This window comes from Oryctolagus cuniculus, chromosome 5 (assembly GCF_964237555.1).
Source record: "Oryctolagus cuniculus chromosome 5, mOryCun1.1, whole genome shotgun sequence".
NCBI lineage: Eukaryota > Metazoa > Chordata > Mammalia > Lagomorpha > Leporidae > Oryctolagus > Oryctolagus cuniculus.
The window spans coordinates 52,563,069-52,580,772 of record NC_091436.1 but is presented as its reverse complement, the minus strand read 5'-3'; the positions used below and the strand labels follow the sequence as shown (position 1 = coordinate 52,580,772).

Genomic DNA, 17,704 nt, shown 5'->3' with positions numbered 1-17,704 from the left:
TTTGTTTATTTTTTCAAAAAACCAGCTCCTCATTGGCTGATTTTTGTAATTTTTTTTGATTCAATCCTGTTGATTTCTTCTCTGATTTTAATTGTTTCTCTTCTCCTCCTAGATTTGTGTCTGGTTTGCTGCAGATTTTCTAGATCCTTGAGATGAATTGAAAGCTCATTTATTTGGTGCCTTTCCAATTTTTTGATGTAGGCACGTATTGATATAAACTTTCCTCTCAACACTGCTTTTGCTGTATCCCATCAGTTTTGATATGTTGTGTTGTTATCCCCATTCACTTCCAGAAAGTTTTTATTTCTCTTTTGATTTCTTCTATGACCCATTGTTCATTCAGGAGCATGTTGTTCAGTCTCCATGTGTTTGCATACTCTCTAGGGATTCACAACATGGGAAGTGGGATACACAGCATACTCAGAATGGCAGGTGTCCCAAACAGTACTCTAGCCTCAGAGTCAGCCCTTAAGGCATTCAGATCCAGCTGAAAAGCCCATGAGAGTATTTCAGGCATGGAAAGCCAAGACGCTTTGGCAAAAAAAAGTGACCTAAATGAAAGATCTCTGCGAGTGAGATCCCAGTGGAAAGAACGGGTCATCAAAGAAGGAGGTATCTTTCTTTGAATGGAGGAGAGAACTTCCACTTTGACTATGACCTTGTCTAAATAAGATCAGAGTCGGCAAACTCAAAAGGCTTCCATAGCCTTGGCAACTCATGACAAGAGCCTAGGGTGATCACTGACGCCATAAACAAGAGTGACAATTTGCTAAGTCAACAACAGGAGTCACTGTGTTCTTACTCCCCATGTAGGATCTCTGTCCTTAATGTGCTGTACATTGTGATTTAATGCTATAACTAGTACTCAAACAGTATTTTTCTTTGTGTTTCTGTGTGGTACAAACTGTTGAAATCTTTACTTAATATATGCTAAATTGATTTTCTGTATATAAAGAGAATTGAAAATGAATCTTGATGTGAATGGAAGGGGAGAGGGAGCGGGAGATGGGAGGGTTGCAGGTGGGAGGGAAGTTATGTAGGGGAAAAGCCATTGTAACCCATAAGCTGTACTTTGGAAATTTATATTCATTAAATAAAAGTAAAAAAAAAGAAAACTTAAAAACGGTGTTGGAAATTTATGGGATACTATCAAATGTCCCAACATACAGGTCCTTAGGAATTCCAGAAAATATGGAAATAAAGAATGGACTAGAAGGCCTACTTAGTGAAATAATTGCAGAAAATTTTCCTAATTTGGTGATATAAAGGGATGTCCAAGTACAAGAAACAGGTAAAACTCCTAACAGATGTGACCAGAAAAGATCGTCACCATGACACATTGTAATCAAACTTTCTACAGTAAAGGTTAAAGAAAAGATTGTAAAATTTGTGTGAGAGAAATGCCAGATTACTTTAAAAGGATCTCCAATTAGACTTCTCATTAGAATCCCTACAGACGTAAAAAAAATCCCTACAGACTAGAAGAGAATGGCAAGATATAGTTCAAGTCTCAAGAGAAAAAATCAGTCATCCCAGAATGCTATACCCTGCAATTTATGAAGATGAAATAAAGACCTTCCATAACAAACAGAAATTGATACAATTTTTGACCACTCATGTAGCCTTACTAAAGATATTAAAGGATGTGCTACACACAGAAACAGAAAGAAAGCCATCATCATTAAAGAATATAAAAGCAGAAAATTCCCCAGTAAAAGTACAAAGGAAATCTAAAATAAACAATAAGAATATTCTTGGAAAAATGGAAGGGCTAAGACATTACTTATCAGTAGTAAATTTGAATGTCAATAGCATCAACTCTCCAGTTAAAAGATACAGACTGGCCAAATGGATTAAAAAGAAGGCCCATCTACTTGCTGCCTACAGCAAACATCTCACCAACAAAGATACATGCAGACTGAAAGTGAAAGTATGGAAAAAGATATTCCATGCTAATGGAAAGCAAAAAAGGGCAGATATAGCCATCTTAATATTAGACAAAATAGACTTCAACACAAAAACTGTTGAAAGAGACAGAAAAGGGCACATTTAATGTTTGAGGGATCAATTCAACAAGAAGACATGACTATAATAAATGTATATGCACCTGATTACAGGATGCCTGGCTATTTAAAAGATCTATTAATGGATCTAAAGAGAGACATAGACTCCAATACAATAGTAATGGGGGACTTCAACATCCCACTTTCATTGATGGATAGATCAACCAGAAAGAAAATCAACAAGGAAATAGTAGTTAATAGAAACTGTAGACCAAATGGACTTAACTGATATCTACAGAAGTTTTCACCCCACAGTTGCAGAATGCAAATTTTTCTCATAAGTCCATGGAACTTTCTCTAGGATAGACCATATACTAGGCCATAAAGCAAGTCTTAGCAAATTAAAAAATAATCAAAATCATAAATTGCATTTTCATTGATCACAATGAATTGAAGCTAGAAATAAACAATTCAAGAATCTCTAGAATATATGCAAATGTGGAGACTGACCAATATGCTCCAGAATGAACAGTGGGTCATAGGAGAAATCAAAAGAGAAATAAAAAATGTCTGAAAACAAATAAAGATGACAATACAACATATCAAAACTTATGGGATACTGCAAAAGCTGTGTTAAGAGGGAAGTTTATAAAAACTGGTGACTACATAAAGAAATTGGAATTCACCAAATAAATGAGTTATCAGTGCATGTGAAGGACCTAGAAAACAACAACAAACCAAACACCAAATCAGTAGAAGGAAAGAAATAATTAAAATTAGAGAATAAACAAAATGGAAATACAAAAGATCAATGAAATGAAGAGCTTTTTTTTTTTTTAAATAAAATTGACACACTATTGGCCCAGCTAACCAGAAAAAGAGAATACCCAAAACAATAAAATCAGAGATGATAAAGGAAATGTAACAACAAACAGCACAGAAATAAAAAGAATCATCAGGAATTACTGCAAAGAACTGTATGGCAACAAATCCAGAAACCTAGAAGAAATGGATAGATTCCTGGACATGTACAATCTACCAAAATTGAGCCATGAAGACAGAGAATGCCTAAATGACCAATAACCAAGATGGAGATTGAATCAGTTATGAAGACCCTCCTAAAAAAGAAAATCCCAGGTCCTGTCAGCTTCACTGCTGAATTCTACCAGACATTTAAAGAAGTAATTCCAACTCTTCTCAAGCTATTCAAACCAATTGAAAGGGAGGGTGTCCTCCCAAACTGCTTCTATGAAGCCAGCATCACCTTCATTCCTAAACCAGCAAAAGAAACAATAGAAAAAGAGAACGATAGACAGTTTCCCTGATGAATATATATGCAAAAATCCTCAACAAAATATTAGCCAATCAAATTCAACAACACATCAGAAAGATCATTCTCTCAGACCAAATGAGATTTATCCCTGGTATGCAGGGATTTTTCAACATCAGAAAATCAGTAAATGTGGTATATCACATTAACAAATTGAAGAACAAAAACCATATATTATCTCAATAGATGCAGAGAAAGTATTTGATAAAACACAACATCCTTTCATGATGAAAACCTTAAGTAAATTGGGTATAGAAGGAAGGTTCATCAACATAATCAAGACAATTTATGACAAACCCACAGCTAGCATTTTACTGAATTGGGAAAAATTGGAGGCATTCCCACTAAGATCCAGAACCAGACAAGGATGCTCACTCTCACCATTGCTATAAATATAGTCTTGGATGTTTTAGCCAAAGCCAGTAGGCAATAAAAAAATCAAAGGGATACAAATCAGGAAGGAAGTAGTCAGACTATTCCTATTTGCAGATGACATAATCTGATATATAGGGGATCCAGAAGACTCTATGAAGAGACTATTGAAACTCATGAAAGAGTTTAATAAAATAGCAGGATATAAAATCAACACACAAAAATTAATAACCTTTGTATACACAGACAATGCAATAGCTGAGAAAAAACTTCTAAGATCAATCCCAATCACAATAGCTACAAAATAATGAAATACCTTGGAATTAATTTAACCAATGATGTCAAAGGCCTCTTTTTAAGAGCACTAATTTGGGGTTGACACTGTGGCACAGTGGGCTAAGCCTCTGCCTGCAGTGCCGACATCCCATTTGGGCACCAGTTAGTGTCCTGGGTGCTCCTTTTCTGAACCAGCTATCTGCTATGGCCTAGGAAAGCAGTAGAGGATGGCCCAAGTACTTGGGCCCCTGCCCTCATGTAGAAGACTCGAAAGAAGCTCCTGGCTCCTGGCTTTGGATTAGTTCAGCTTTGGCTATTGTGGTCATTTAGGGAGTGAACCAGTGGATGGAAGACTCTCTCTCTTTCTCTCTCTCTCTCTTTGTAATTACACCTCTCAAATAAATACATAAATAAATTTTAAGAAAGCACTAATTCCATTTGTAAGGATTCTTCTCTATTGACCTAATCATGTCACAAAGGCCCCCATCTCCTAATACTATCACTTTGGGAATTAGGATTTCAACATATAAATTAGGGGAGACACAAGCATTTATACTATAACAGGTAATGCATTGAAAAGGAAGGACTGGAATCCCCTGGCCATTTGCTATTTCTCAATTCAAGGGAAATGAGTTTCTCCCCAAAATTGAGCTGTGAAAACCAAAAAGGTAAAGTACTGTGTTTATACAAGTTGTCTTCAAAAAGTTAATAAAAAACACACATTATGAAAAAAGTATGCATATATTTCAAAACTTTTTGCACCAAAATAAGCTAATCTTTTAATTCCATTTTTCTCTGGACTTTTAAAAGTACCTTGATATATAGTGATATATATGAGTGTATAAAATTAATATGGGCCAATATTGAAATGATTTAGCCTTACAGTATCTAAAAAATGACTGATATGGAACATACAATGTCTATATTCTGAAGCATAATGAGATATTTTCTTTTTGTTTTTAAATGTAAATATATTTAGCTTGAGTAGATAAGCTTTGTAGTATATTTCTTTTTTAGTTATCAGGCTAATCGGTAAGATTTTTGAAGAGCTCTTGCTAAACAACATAACTTGAAGCATGTATTAAAAGTTTCCTGTGACTTTTAATGTAAAAAATTCTATCTAAATTTTACCACTTCATTATCAACTAACCTACTTTTAATTTCTAAGTGATTGCATCCTTCTTCCTTACCTAATTAAACATTTTGTACAATGTATGGTCATCTAAAATGGATGAGATATCTAATAGAAGACTAAGGAGAACATCTCCTTCAGACAAAAAATGTTTATATAGTGACAAGGAGACAAGATTTTCATATTCGACATTGGGATATATGTAATTATCTAGTAGGGCAACTTTGAGCAGTTTTCCCCCCATCTTGAGTCTAAGACTTCTCTTGAAGTCACATACAATGTTATAAGACAAATAAAGAGATGAAGCATGGGGCCAGCACTGTGGCGTAGAAGGTTAAGCCTCCACCTGTAGTGCCAGCATCGCATATAGGCACTGGTTCAAGCACTGGCTGCAGCACTTCCGATCCAGCACTTGAGGAAGCAGCAGAGGCTGTCCCAAGTACTTGGACCCCTGCATACATGTGGGAGACCCAGAAGAAACTCCTGGCTTTGGAAAGTGACCCATAAGATGGAAGATCTGTCTCTCTCTCGCTGTATAACTGCCATTCAAATAAATAAATAAATCTTTTTTAACAAAAAGAAAAGCATAAGAAAGGAAAAAATGGCAACATTTTCTAAAAAGTTATGCTCTATTGTATATGTTGAAAATCAAATGATGTCAAAGGCAAATTATCATGTATAATAAAATAATTCAACAAGTATTCTGTATAAAATATCAACATAAAAACATTGTAGTGTGTTATCAGCAACATGAAGATGAAGATACAGAAAGAGAAACAAATGCCATTCCAACAGCAACAAAAGTGCACAGGAAAACTAGAAATAATATGTGCAACTTATCTATGAAAAATGTAAGAATACATTACTGAAGGGCCAAAGGGAAAAAACTGAACAAGTATGTACTATGTTCATAGATGGAAAGAAATGATATTTAAATTGATATTATTTCTTCCCAGGGGGAAAGGATAAACTCATATACAATAAAATCCCAGTAGAGTTGTTCATGGAGCATGACAAATGACCTTGAAATTCATATGAAAAAGGTCATGAGATCTCTCATATAAAGGCCCATAAAACTAAAACACTTTTGAAGAAGGCAAAAGAAGAGAGGTTTGCCTTCAGATATGAAGACATTATAAAGCTATGGTGCACTTTTTTTAAAAACAGAGTTAAAGAGATTAATGGAACAGACAGGCATAAAATAGACAGAGATCTACAATCATACAATAACTTGATACATAACAAAAATACAACCAAAAATAGAGAAAAGTTGAACCTCATTATATAATGTCAGTACAGTTCAATAGCGTTAGCTAAAATAAAAGATATATTTATTGGCATGTTTACTGGCATGTTTCTAGCTCTACCATTTGGGGCAAGTTAGATTTAGCATGTCCCATATTGTACATCTCCTCCTTCTCTTATTTTCCCACTCTTATATTTAACAGGGATCACTTTTCAATTAAATTTAAATGCCTAAGATAACTGTGTGTCAATTAAACGCACAAAAAAATACTAAAAGGAATAAAGTTCCTCGAGTGTTCCTCGAAAGTCAGGACAAGGGCTGATCAAGTCACTGTTTCTCATAGTGTCCATTTCACTTCAACAGGTTTCCTTTTAGGTGCTCAGTTAGTTTTCACCGATGAAGGAGAACATATAATATTTGTCCCTTTGGGACTGGCTTATTTTACTCAGCATGATATTTTCCAGATTCCTCCATTTTGTTACAAATGACCAGATTTCATTGTTTTTTTTTGACTGCTGTATAGTATTCTACAGAGTACATATCCCCAAATTTCTTTATCCAGTCTACTATTCATGGGCCTTTAGGTTGATTCCATGTCTTAGCTATTGTGAATTGAGCTGCAATAAACACTGAGGTGCACACAGCTATTTTTCCACAGCTGAGAAAGAACTTCTAAGAGCAATCCCATTCACAATAGCCACAAAACCAATCAAATCCTTGGAATAAACTTAACAAAGGATGTCAAAGATCTCCATGATGAGAATTACAAAATCTTAAAGAAAGAAGTAGAAGAGGATACCAAAAAATGGAAAAATCTTCCATGCTCATGGATTGGAAGAATCAACATCATCAAAATGTCCATTCTCCCAAAAGCAATTTATACATTCAATGCGATACCAATCAAGATACCGAAGACCTTCTTCTCAGATCTGGAAAAAATGATGCTGAAATTCATATGGAGACACAGGAGACCTCGAATAGCTAAAGCAATCTTGTACAACAAAAACAGAGCCGGAGGCATCACAATACCAGATTTCAGGACATACTACAGGGCAGTTGTAATCAAAACAGCATGGTACTGGTACAGAAACAGATGGATAGACCAATGGAACAGAATAGAAACACCAGAATCAACCCAAACATGTACAGCCAACTTATATTTGATCAAGGATCCAAAACCAATCCCTGGAGTAAGGACAGTCTATTCAATAAATGGTGCTGGGAAAACTGGATTTCCATGTGCAGAATCATGAAGCAAGCCCCCTACCTTACACCTTATACAAAAAATCCACTCAACATGGATAACAGACTTAAATCTACGACCTGACACCATCAAATTATTAGAGAACATTGGAGAAGCGCTGCATGATACTGGCACCGGCAAAGACTTCTTGCGAAAGACACCAGAAGCACAGGCAGTCAAAGCCAAAATTAACATTTGGGATTGCATCAAATTGAGAAGTTTCTGTACTGCAAAGAAACAGTCATGAAAGTGAAGAGGCAACCGACAGAATGGGAAAAAATATTTGCAAACTATGCAACAGATAAAGGATTAATAACCAAAATCTACAAAGAGAGCAAGAAACTCCACAGCAACAAAACAAACAACCCACTTAAGCGATGGGCCAAGGACCTCAATAGACATTTTTCAAAAGAGGAAATCCAAATGGCCAACAGGCACATGAAAAAATGTTCAAGATCACTAGCAATCAGGGAATTGCAAATCAAAACCACAATGAGGTTTCATCTCACCCCGGTCAGAATGGCTCACATTCAGAAATCCACCAACACAGATGCTGGCGAGGATGTGGGGAAAAAGGGACACTAACCCACTGTTGGTGGGAATGCAAATTGGTCAAGCCACTATGGAAGTCAGTCTGGAGATTCCTCAGAAACCTGAATATAGCCCTACCACATGATCCAGCCATCTCACTCCTTGGAATTTTTACCTATGGCATTTGGGACTCAGATAGAGACAGAGGAGAGCTTATTGTTTATGAGAATGGGCTCTGGAGGAAGCCTTCTTCCCTTGCCAGCTGTGTGACATTGGTTAGGATATTTCAAATATTCATGCCTCAGTTTACTCATCTGTGAAACACGAGTGATAATGATAGTCAAAACTTAACATATAGCTCACTTAAAATCCAGCCAGTCCCTGTTTTAAGGTACCTCAGAGAGTTTGAGTGAGATTATTGAAAAGCTTTACACATTGCCTTCTCATTGAGTCAACACTACAGAAGTGTTAGGTAGAATACCAGTAAAGCTAAAGCTCCCAATACACTTCAATCTGCTAATTCCACTTTGAAGTGCAAATACGTGAAAAACTCTTGCACCTCTACACAAAGGGCCTGTAGAAGTTACTTTAGTATATACTAAGTTGATCTTCTGTATATAAAGATAAATAAAAATGAGCCTTAGTGAAGAATGGGAAGGGAGGGGGAAAAGGGGATGGGATGGTTTGTGGGTGGGAAGGTGTTTATGGGGGGAAAAAGAAGAATGTATGTTATAATATTTCATATTACAGCAAAATTTAAGACTATTCTGTCGCTCCCCCTCTTCGCGGAGGAACGACACAGGACCCTGCGTTGTTCTTTCGTCTGCTCGGCCCTTCCCGGGTTTGCTGCTGATTCTTCCCGGGTTGGCTACCGTCCTTCCACCTCCGTGGAAGGGCGGTTCCCCCTGCCACTTTCCCCACTTCCGTGGGGGAGCGGCACACCGCCGGCCGGCTCTCTCGGGGGCTGCTCAGATGTTCCTCCAGATATATGTTCCTGGTGCATGTTGTCTCTCTCCTCCTTTATAGTCCTCTTCCACCAATCCCAACTCTGCTACCCACACGCCGAGTACGCTGCTCTCCTCCAATCAGGAGCAGGATCAGCTCCTGCAGGTTACTGGTCCAACTGGAGGCAGCTGTGTAGAAGCTGTCCACTCCTCTCCCAGCGCCATATTGTGGGAGAGCAGATGCATAGAGTAAGTCTTAATTCCAGTAACTTAGTCTAGTCCGAGTTGCTCCCCACACTATTCAAATGATCATCAGTAGGAAAAGAAGTAAATTGGGGTGTATTGATCCAGTCTTTATAAGCTACATGCGATGAACATCAAAAGCTTAATGTTAACAGAAAAGTAACTTACAGACTAATACATAGTAAGAATCCATGTATTTAAATCTTATATATATATAAAACAGTATGTTGTGTTTATAGAGAAATATAAATGTGGAAAAACATAAAGACATGAACTTCAAGAAAATGATTACATGTAGGTAAGAGAGGGGTATTGGGAATTAGGAGAACTTAGAATCCAGGCAGATGGAAACACATCCATCTGGTGACTGTACCACCTGAAACAAATGACTTCCTTTGCTGCTGCAGCAGCATACAAGATGGAGGATCATTAACAGGCTTTCTACCACCCCAGCTCAGCGGCAAACACAGGCCGTCTCTGCCCATAATCCACTGCCTAGAGCTACACGTTTGGCTTCACCCATCTTAAGGACATTGTTTTCGTGAGTGATCATGTTATCTCCTGCATTTAGTCTTGGTCTGGAAGTAGACAGAGTTCATTCATCCCCAGAATAAATAACTTCACATTGTGTTATTTGTTTTTGAACTGAAGCACCACAATAATTCATTCTTCCTGGTTTCTTTTATCTTTAGTCTTCTGTGATTGTATTTTCCATCAAACACTTTGAATGTCTTGATTGAGAGCCACTGCTCATTTCACAGAATCACCAGATGGGAGCAGAGGTTACCAGGATTTTATCCAACAGTGACTCACAGAGAATGTCTGGAGCAGTTCCATGATTTTGAAGGTTTTGTACAAGTGTCTAGAATATTTTGGTTGTTTTTAAAAAGTAAATGCTAAATGGTAATCATTGAAGCAATTCTTTTAAAATAATTTAGGTTTTACCTATTAGTGACAAAATAAAGCTTTTTGATTAGAGACTGAATGATGTACATGCTAACTGGTGGGTCGTCCATGAGCTTGGGAGGTTTTGAAAGGCTCATTCATCAAAGCCAGCAGTTTTGGCAAATTCTGAGCTACAGCTTTAATTAGAATCACATTGCTTTCTTCATTTTGGCATTTTGCATATGTTAAAGTAGCCAGGGAAATATTTTACTAAAATCCACCTGCTCACTCAGCATCACCTACCTCTTTGGTTTTCCATAAACAGCACAGAGCAAAGAGTTGATAGTTTTGTTTCAATACTCACAGCTCAGGTGACTCAACTGAACATATGGAAAGATAGAGTTTGGAAGATTTTTGACTCTCTTGAGCCAGGGAATTGGGTACCTGAGGCTGTATTCTTAATATCTTACTTGTTTTCCATCTGGTATGCAAGTTTAAAGCTGATGTTGTAATTAAGTTAGAGCACTTGCTGGTTTTCATGTTGTCCCAGCATGATCTTTTTTTTTTTTTCTGAACATACTTAGAAACCAGTACTCTCACAGGTCAGCCTTAGAACTGCATAGACCCTTTGTTTAGGCACTTGTGTCAATTTACCTTTTAATTAGGTACAGGTGTGAAACAATTTGCTTTATCATTAAATCAATTTCTGTAGACATGGGATTGAAATAGAACAAAAATTATTCTGACAACTTAGAACAAAGCTGTGTTTTGCAGTTCTCTACTCCTACTATTGGAGTATTTCTCACTCCCATTCAAATAGTATGAAATTTGAAAGTTTCTGTCTATGATTGGAAGGGAGAAGCAGAGAAATGTGGATGAGAGTATGCCAGTTGTGATGATTCTGGCCATAGTAGTAAATAACTTGATGCTTTACAGTAGTTTGAGCGTATTTTCTTTGTCCTCTTGATTATGGAAATGGATATTTGACTATAGACAGACTCCATATCTCACAGTTTATTGAGCTCCTTGGAACCAATTAACACTTTCAGTGCCTTCCAGAATAAAAAGGGAACTAAATCGTTTCTTTGAACATTCCATGTTTGTGGTGTGACTGGAGCAGGCAGAGTGTGAATTATCTATCTTAAGTAAGCAGAGTGTGCTGGACACAGGGTATACCTCCCAGACTTGTGGCTGAGTGCCCAGAGAGAGCCTCCAGTTCCTCCTTCAGGGTTTGCCTCAGCTGATGGGAATGGCCTCACTCAAAGGTTCAATGAGGATATAAAATTATGCACCTTTTGGCCTGATGAGGGTCAACTGTGATAGGTAATATTTGCACCCAGGTTCCCCAGCAGGTCAGCCAAGGTTTTGTCAAGCCTGTACAAAGATGTTTCCTTCCACTCAATGCTACTTATTTTCTCTTACTTCTACAGGTATGAATCCTTAATAATTCCTTAGATGCCAAACTTTGTCTCAGCATCTGCTTTGTACAACCCAACCTGCAACATAAAGCAAGTCAACCATGGAAACCAAGTCAGCCATGTATACCACACACAACTGTGATTTCTCCACATTCAGGAGTGGTGGTCCAGGTAAGTGAGTGATGGGTTACAGCACCTGGCAGGTGTACAAAATTGTGCATTCCAAAGATCCTGGAAGAAAAAAAGAGCATGAGAGCTGAGAAGATCCTTTAAGTTTGGAGAGGCTGAAGTTGGAAATCAGAGTGTTCTTTTGAGAGTGGTTATTGTGCTGATGCAACAGGAAGACATGGGAGATCTTACTCCTCTATTCAAGTGAAGTAAGAGTGGCTTCATGAGACCACTCAGAGGTGAGCCTGGGTGTCCTGCCATGTGAGGAGTAGTGGGCCAAAGAGAGGCTGAAAATCAACATGGGGCCATGAGAAGTAACCCCTGCTCCATGAGGGATAGGACAAGAGGGTGAATCTTCCATAGTGGGTTTAAGAGAGGGCTGACCTGGACCCACACCAAGGACTTGACACAGGATATCAGTATGGAGCAGAGATCAAAGTAAACAATCTGAAAGGTTGTCTGTGGAGGTGGGTTAATGAGAGTGAGAGCCACGTTTGCCTTAGGAACCTGGTCAGAAGTCATGACCCACATAGGGGGTCTGCAGGGTGTGATCTGGGTCTTGAGGGTTCTCTGAGAGCTCACAGAGACCCACTCCAGATACAACCAGTTTTAAATATTGATATGGACACAATGTCAAATGCTGGCCCATTGCAGGCAAGGGAACCCTCTTCCCCCTTATCTACTTTCCTTTCCCTTCTGAACTACCAACCTCTGAGGGTGGAAGCAATCGCTAACAGGCGAGCAGGAGTAACCTGCACACTCAAAAGAGAAGCAGCCGGTGGAGGCCCCTCTCCCAGGGCAATGCCTGCCAAAACCACTAGCTGGGAGGTGCTAGAAGATTAGGAGACGCTTGTTTGAAGCTTGAAAAAGGTCACAATCACAAACTGTTCCTTGTTTATTGTTTATAAGTGCCTATTTTTATGCCTTGAGGTTACTGGAAGACTTTCATGCTCTAGGGGAAAGACTGTAAGACCTGCCAAGGATTTTATTCAGGGAGATGGATTGGGCACAGGTTATACAGAGACAGCAGCTGACAACAGATTCGCACAGGCAGACTGAGAAACTAAAGGTCTTATATGAATCCATGAAAACAGTGCAGTGGTTACTAATAATAACTGGGGAACCGGATCATCTGGGTTCCTGCCCTCTGCTTACCAGCTGTGTAAGTGTGGGCAAATTACTTAAATTATCTCTCTGTTTCCCCATCTATAAAATGGGAGTAATAATAAAACCTACCTCATAAGGTTATAATAAGAATTTAATTGGTTAACAAAAACAAACACCTGGAGCTGTGCCAGACACTGTAATAAATGCTCTAAGAAATATTGACTATTATGGATTTAGCTCTTTGTTACCTACTAGAAGTAAATATGTTGGAGAGTTCCAAGGATGAGTATTCCAGAGTTGATGGGAAACCAAGAAGCAGGTTACTAAGTGTGTTCCCTCCTCCACTGAATCACGGAAGAACGAGATATGCCCTGGAGTCTAGAATATGCAGGTTTATTATTATTCAGTTGATAGCTCTGCAGATTTCCTTTCTCCCCAGGAAAGTGTGTAATGTATGCTGGTTACTGGAATAACTACCTGTTAGTCACTGAAAAGTGCTATTTTATTTTTAACAGGAAAAACTTCTAGTTTTTCTGAGTCCCCTGCGCCAGGGCTTAATGTTGAAGGCAGACTTCTTGTATCCATCAGCAGGAGGCGCTGTTCCAGTGCAAATCTGGTAGAGCTGGCACATGTGATTCCATATTCAGGACAATGTACTCCGAAGTGAATGTTTAACATTATTTGAAAAAGATTGGAATTCACAAACTATATGTGAATCAACAAAACCAGTGTCAGCTAATAGAAATTCTTTTTCAATTCCTTGCCCATGAGTTTGATTTGTTTGTTTGCAATGGAAGAGGAGTAGAAATCCCGAGATTTTTTTTTTCAGCACTTAGAAAATGAGTTATCTCATGTTCAGAATTTGTCTACTAGCTTCCAAGTATTCAAAGCAGAATTTAAACAAGATATTTAAAGAGAATTTGACATTTAATTTCTACATCGAAGAGTTATAACACTTCTTCTTAACTATGATCTACATATTTGGCATTTAAAATTAAAAACCCATTTTATACCATATGCAGTTGAATTAAATAATAGCCACGTGTGAATGAAAAGGTCAGATTTTATTTAGTTCTGTGTTGTCAGTTTGTTTGTTTTGTATTTATTTATTCTCTTTCACACAAATGATCTGAAACATGATTTTCCAATATAAGGAAAATGACTGAGACTATATCAATTTGGTGACTTTTATATATTAATATGCTCATTATTGTGAAAGCAGAACAGATATCATCTTGCCAAGGTGCAGCACACAGACATACATTTTAATTAACTGAAGGTGTATAGTTTGGGTTTTGGTTTTTAATGTATTTTTATCTGTGTGACAAATTTTTGAGCTTTTAAAAGATATGTGAAGTGAGGCCGGCATTGTGGCATAGTGGGTAAAGCTGCTGCCTGAGAGGCCGGCATTCTGTATGGGCACTGGTTCATGTCCTGTGTGCTCTGAAAGAGATTTTGCCTGGAAGGATCTTGTCTCAAACAGTTTTTTTAGCAAACTTTCATCTTTAGTGATGGACTACTGTCTTAGCTTTTTGCTATTATAACAAAATACTGGAGATGATGTAACTTACAATGAATAGAATTCATTGATACTCAGTTCAGGAGGCTAGGAAGTCTGATACCAAAATGAGGACCTTCTGGTTATGTCACCCCATGGTGGAAGGCGACGGGGTGGGGGGGGGCAGCTTACCCTTTGATAAAATAGTACCAACCCCATGCATGAGGACCAAATTACATCTTGATGCTGTTATGTGACAATTGAATTTCGGCATGAAGTTTTGAGGGGACAAACATTGAAACCACAGCAGTCACATTGCAAGGTTGATTTGCCTGTCATTTTTCTTTCACATATTTCCACATACCTATAGGCAGGAGCAATTTGCCTGAAGTTTTCTTTTTGTGGCAGGAAAGTGTTTGCAGTATAGTCATAGCTGAGCATTCAATGATTCTATATTAGTTTCATAAAATGCAGTTGATACCAATGCATGAAGGGAAACATAAAAATATCTGTTTTTTAGAAATGTGAATTCAAAGAAAGTATTTTCCGAACATCCAAGACTCATACACATAAAAATATTGAATTCCATAAGCAGAGGTGGGCATTTGGCCTAAGAGTTACTCCACGTACCACACTGGAATGCTTGGCTTCCTGGTAATGCACACCTTGAGAGGCAGTAGTGATGGCTCAAGTGACTGGGTTCCTGTCATACGTGTAGGAGACCTTGCTCAAGTTTTTAACTGTGGCTTCAGCCTTGGACTGGGGCCATTGTAGCCATTTGGGAATTGAACCGATGAATGGCATCTCCTTGTCTGTATCTGTGTATCTCGAAAAAAAAAAAAAACCATAAGCAACTCTGTAATTCATCATACATATTCTAGATAAATATTAGACTCTAACAAACCCAATAGTTCCAGAAGAAACAACCAGTAATCTTATTATGTAATTTAACATTGCATGGTTTTACTTGAAAACTAGCGGCAGGTCTATCTGGCATAATAAAATATAATAAGTTTAGTTCATTTTTAGTTTTTATTTTTAGATCTGGACATTTATAACCAAATATAGAGCTAATGGATAGTCACTTGCTGAGGATTCTAGTTCATGACTCAAGGAAGAGTGCATTCAGATAGGAATATTCCTAATCTGAGAGTGGAACTCTACCCTGGAGGGAACTGGAGGAATTTTGCTCTGTAGATTGGATTATACATCCTCAAAAGGCCAGAAGTACTGGAAGAAGACACCTGTGTCACTGTAGAATCAAGATCTATTATTTTTTCCAGTTTGGTAAACCCTTCATAGAGACCAGGAGACCAAACTAAGAGCACTGGAATAGAACAGGTTTTAGAAAATAGAGCTTCACTTTACTTGGGAGACTAACTAGAAAGTCACTTGTGTTTTTACTCCATTTCATTGTTTTCCATTCCCCATTATCTTCTTGATTATTTGGGAGTTGCTTTGGATAGATCAATGCAATGAAAATTTGTGATAATAGATGTCATGTAAATACAATGATTTCCATAAAGAGATTTGTTTTAAATAGAATTTCAGCTAATTTCTATGGATTTTCTTGCATTTTAAGATGTTTCTCTAGAATTTTAGTTTAATTACTATTAGAAAAAAAACTTAGCAAATATTCTGAATAATAGTATATGTGTAGAGGTAATTATAAAAGTGAGAAAGGCTCACCCCTAAACACTTTAATGTAATTTAATCATTGTTTATAGCATCTTTTAAAGAGTTTTCTTCATTTGGGAGGATTAGTCACTGTCATTTCATTAATAACACATGGAAGATATTAAAATATCAGTGATTGAAATATGTCTGATTCTTTACACTTGTGAATTAAGTGAAAAATATAACTCAGTTTTGGTGAATTTTCTATTATTACGTGATGTCTCCAAATCAGCCTTCCATGAAGGTAACCATTACCTAGTTAAATGAAGCTGTTTACATGACAGAAATGAAGACTGTCTCTAAGCACATAATAGTGTATATCAAGTGCCATCCTGGGTTGGACCTGACTAGGCTGTGCTGTGAGTGACCTCACTGAAGAGGCAGCGTGACATGGTTGAAGCATAACAACCTTGGTTTAGGCAGATCTATTGGGAAAAACTTCAAAGCCACTGGGATTTTATGAATGAGGGCTTGAGTTGAGGTTGTGGAGGTGGTAGAGGATGTGCCATTTAGCCCAGGCCTAACTTTTTTCATACTAAGGGCTTCCATTTTAGATATTGATGTCCTCTCTGAATCAGGCTATTCAACTTTAACAGGGATATAGTAACAGCAGTGAAAAGAGAAGACATTTATCATCAACTTCAACTCATGTGCCATTCTCAGTCTGCAATGACTACAGTGGATTATGATTAATATCCTCTGTTATACATTTTATATCAAAGGAATATTTTAATGAATGTAAACATCAAGTTATATAGGAAATATTTAACCTCATTTTTTAATATAATGGTAGCTTTGGAAAAATGGGAAAACCTTGACTGCTACTATAGTTTATGTAATTGTAACCTACTCAAAGATGGCTAGTTAGCACTTGAAAAATGCTAATTAAGAATACATACGCCAGAGGTAGCACTTAAATATTCTTATCCATATGTACACCACAAAGCCTGTCATTTAGTTAAATGAATGTTATAAATTCTGTACTAGAGAAATTAGTGTGTTGAAGGTATATGGTTGGCCAAAAAGATTGCATAGGCATCTTTGGTCTTTTATGGATAAAAAGCCAGCACTTTGGCCTCAGAATCAGCCCTTAAGGCACTCAGATCTGGCTAAAGAGCCCATGAGAGTATTTCAGGCATGGAAAGCCAAGACACTGGTTAAAAAAAAAAAGAAAGAAAAGAAAAAGAAACAACCTAGATGAAAGATCTCTGCAAGTGAGATTCCAGTGCAAAGAACGGGCCATCAAAGAAGGAGGTACCTTTCTCTGAAGGGAGGAGAGAACTTCCACTTTGACTATGACCTTGTCTAAATAAGATTGGAGTTGGCAAGCTCAAAAGGCTTCCATAGCCTTGCCATCATGACAAGAGCCTAGGGTGATTACTGATGCCATAAACAAGAGTGTCAATTTGTTAAGTCTACAACAGGAGTCACTGTGCACTTACTCCCCATGTAGGATCTCTGTCCTTAATGTATTGTACAATGTGAATTAATGCTATAACTAGTACTCAAACAGTACTTTACACTTGGTGTTATGTTTCTGTGTGGGTGCAAACTGTTGAAATCTTTACTTAATATATACTAAATTGATCATCTGTATATAAAGAGAATTGAAAATGAAACTTGATGTGAAT

The 17,704-nt window shown here is 37.6% G+C and overlaps 1 protein-coding gene across 4 annotated transcripts in view; it reads left to right on the top strand.

Moving 5' to 3' along the window:
• Window positions 1-17,704, top strand: part of SLC35F1 (solute carrier family 35 member F1) — a 632,790-nt gene that overhangs the window by 43,125 nt on the left and 571,961 nt on the right. For all 4 annotated transcript variants that reach the window (XM_051854382.2, XM_051854383.2, XM_070073671.1 and 1 more), the window contains exon 2: window positions 11,636-11,794. The gene's annotated coding sequence lies outside the window, so the exon portion shown is untranslated. The remainder of the gene's footprint in view (window positions 1-11,635; window positions 11,795-17,704) is intronic.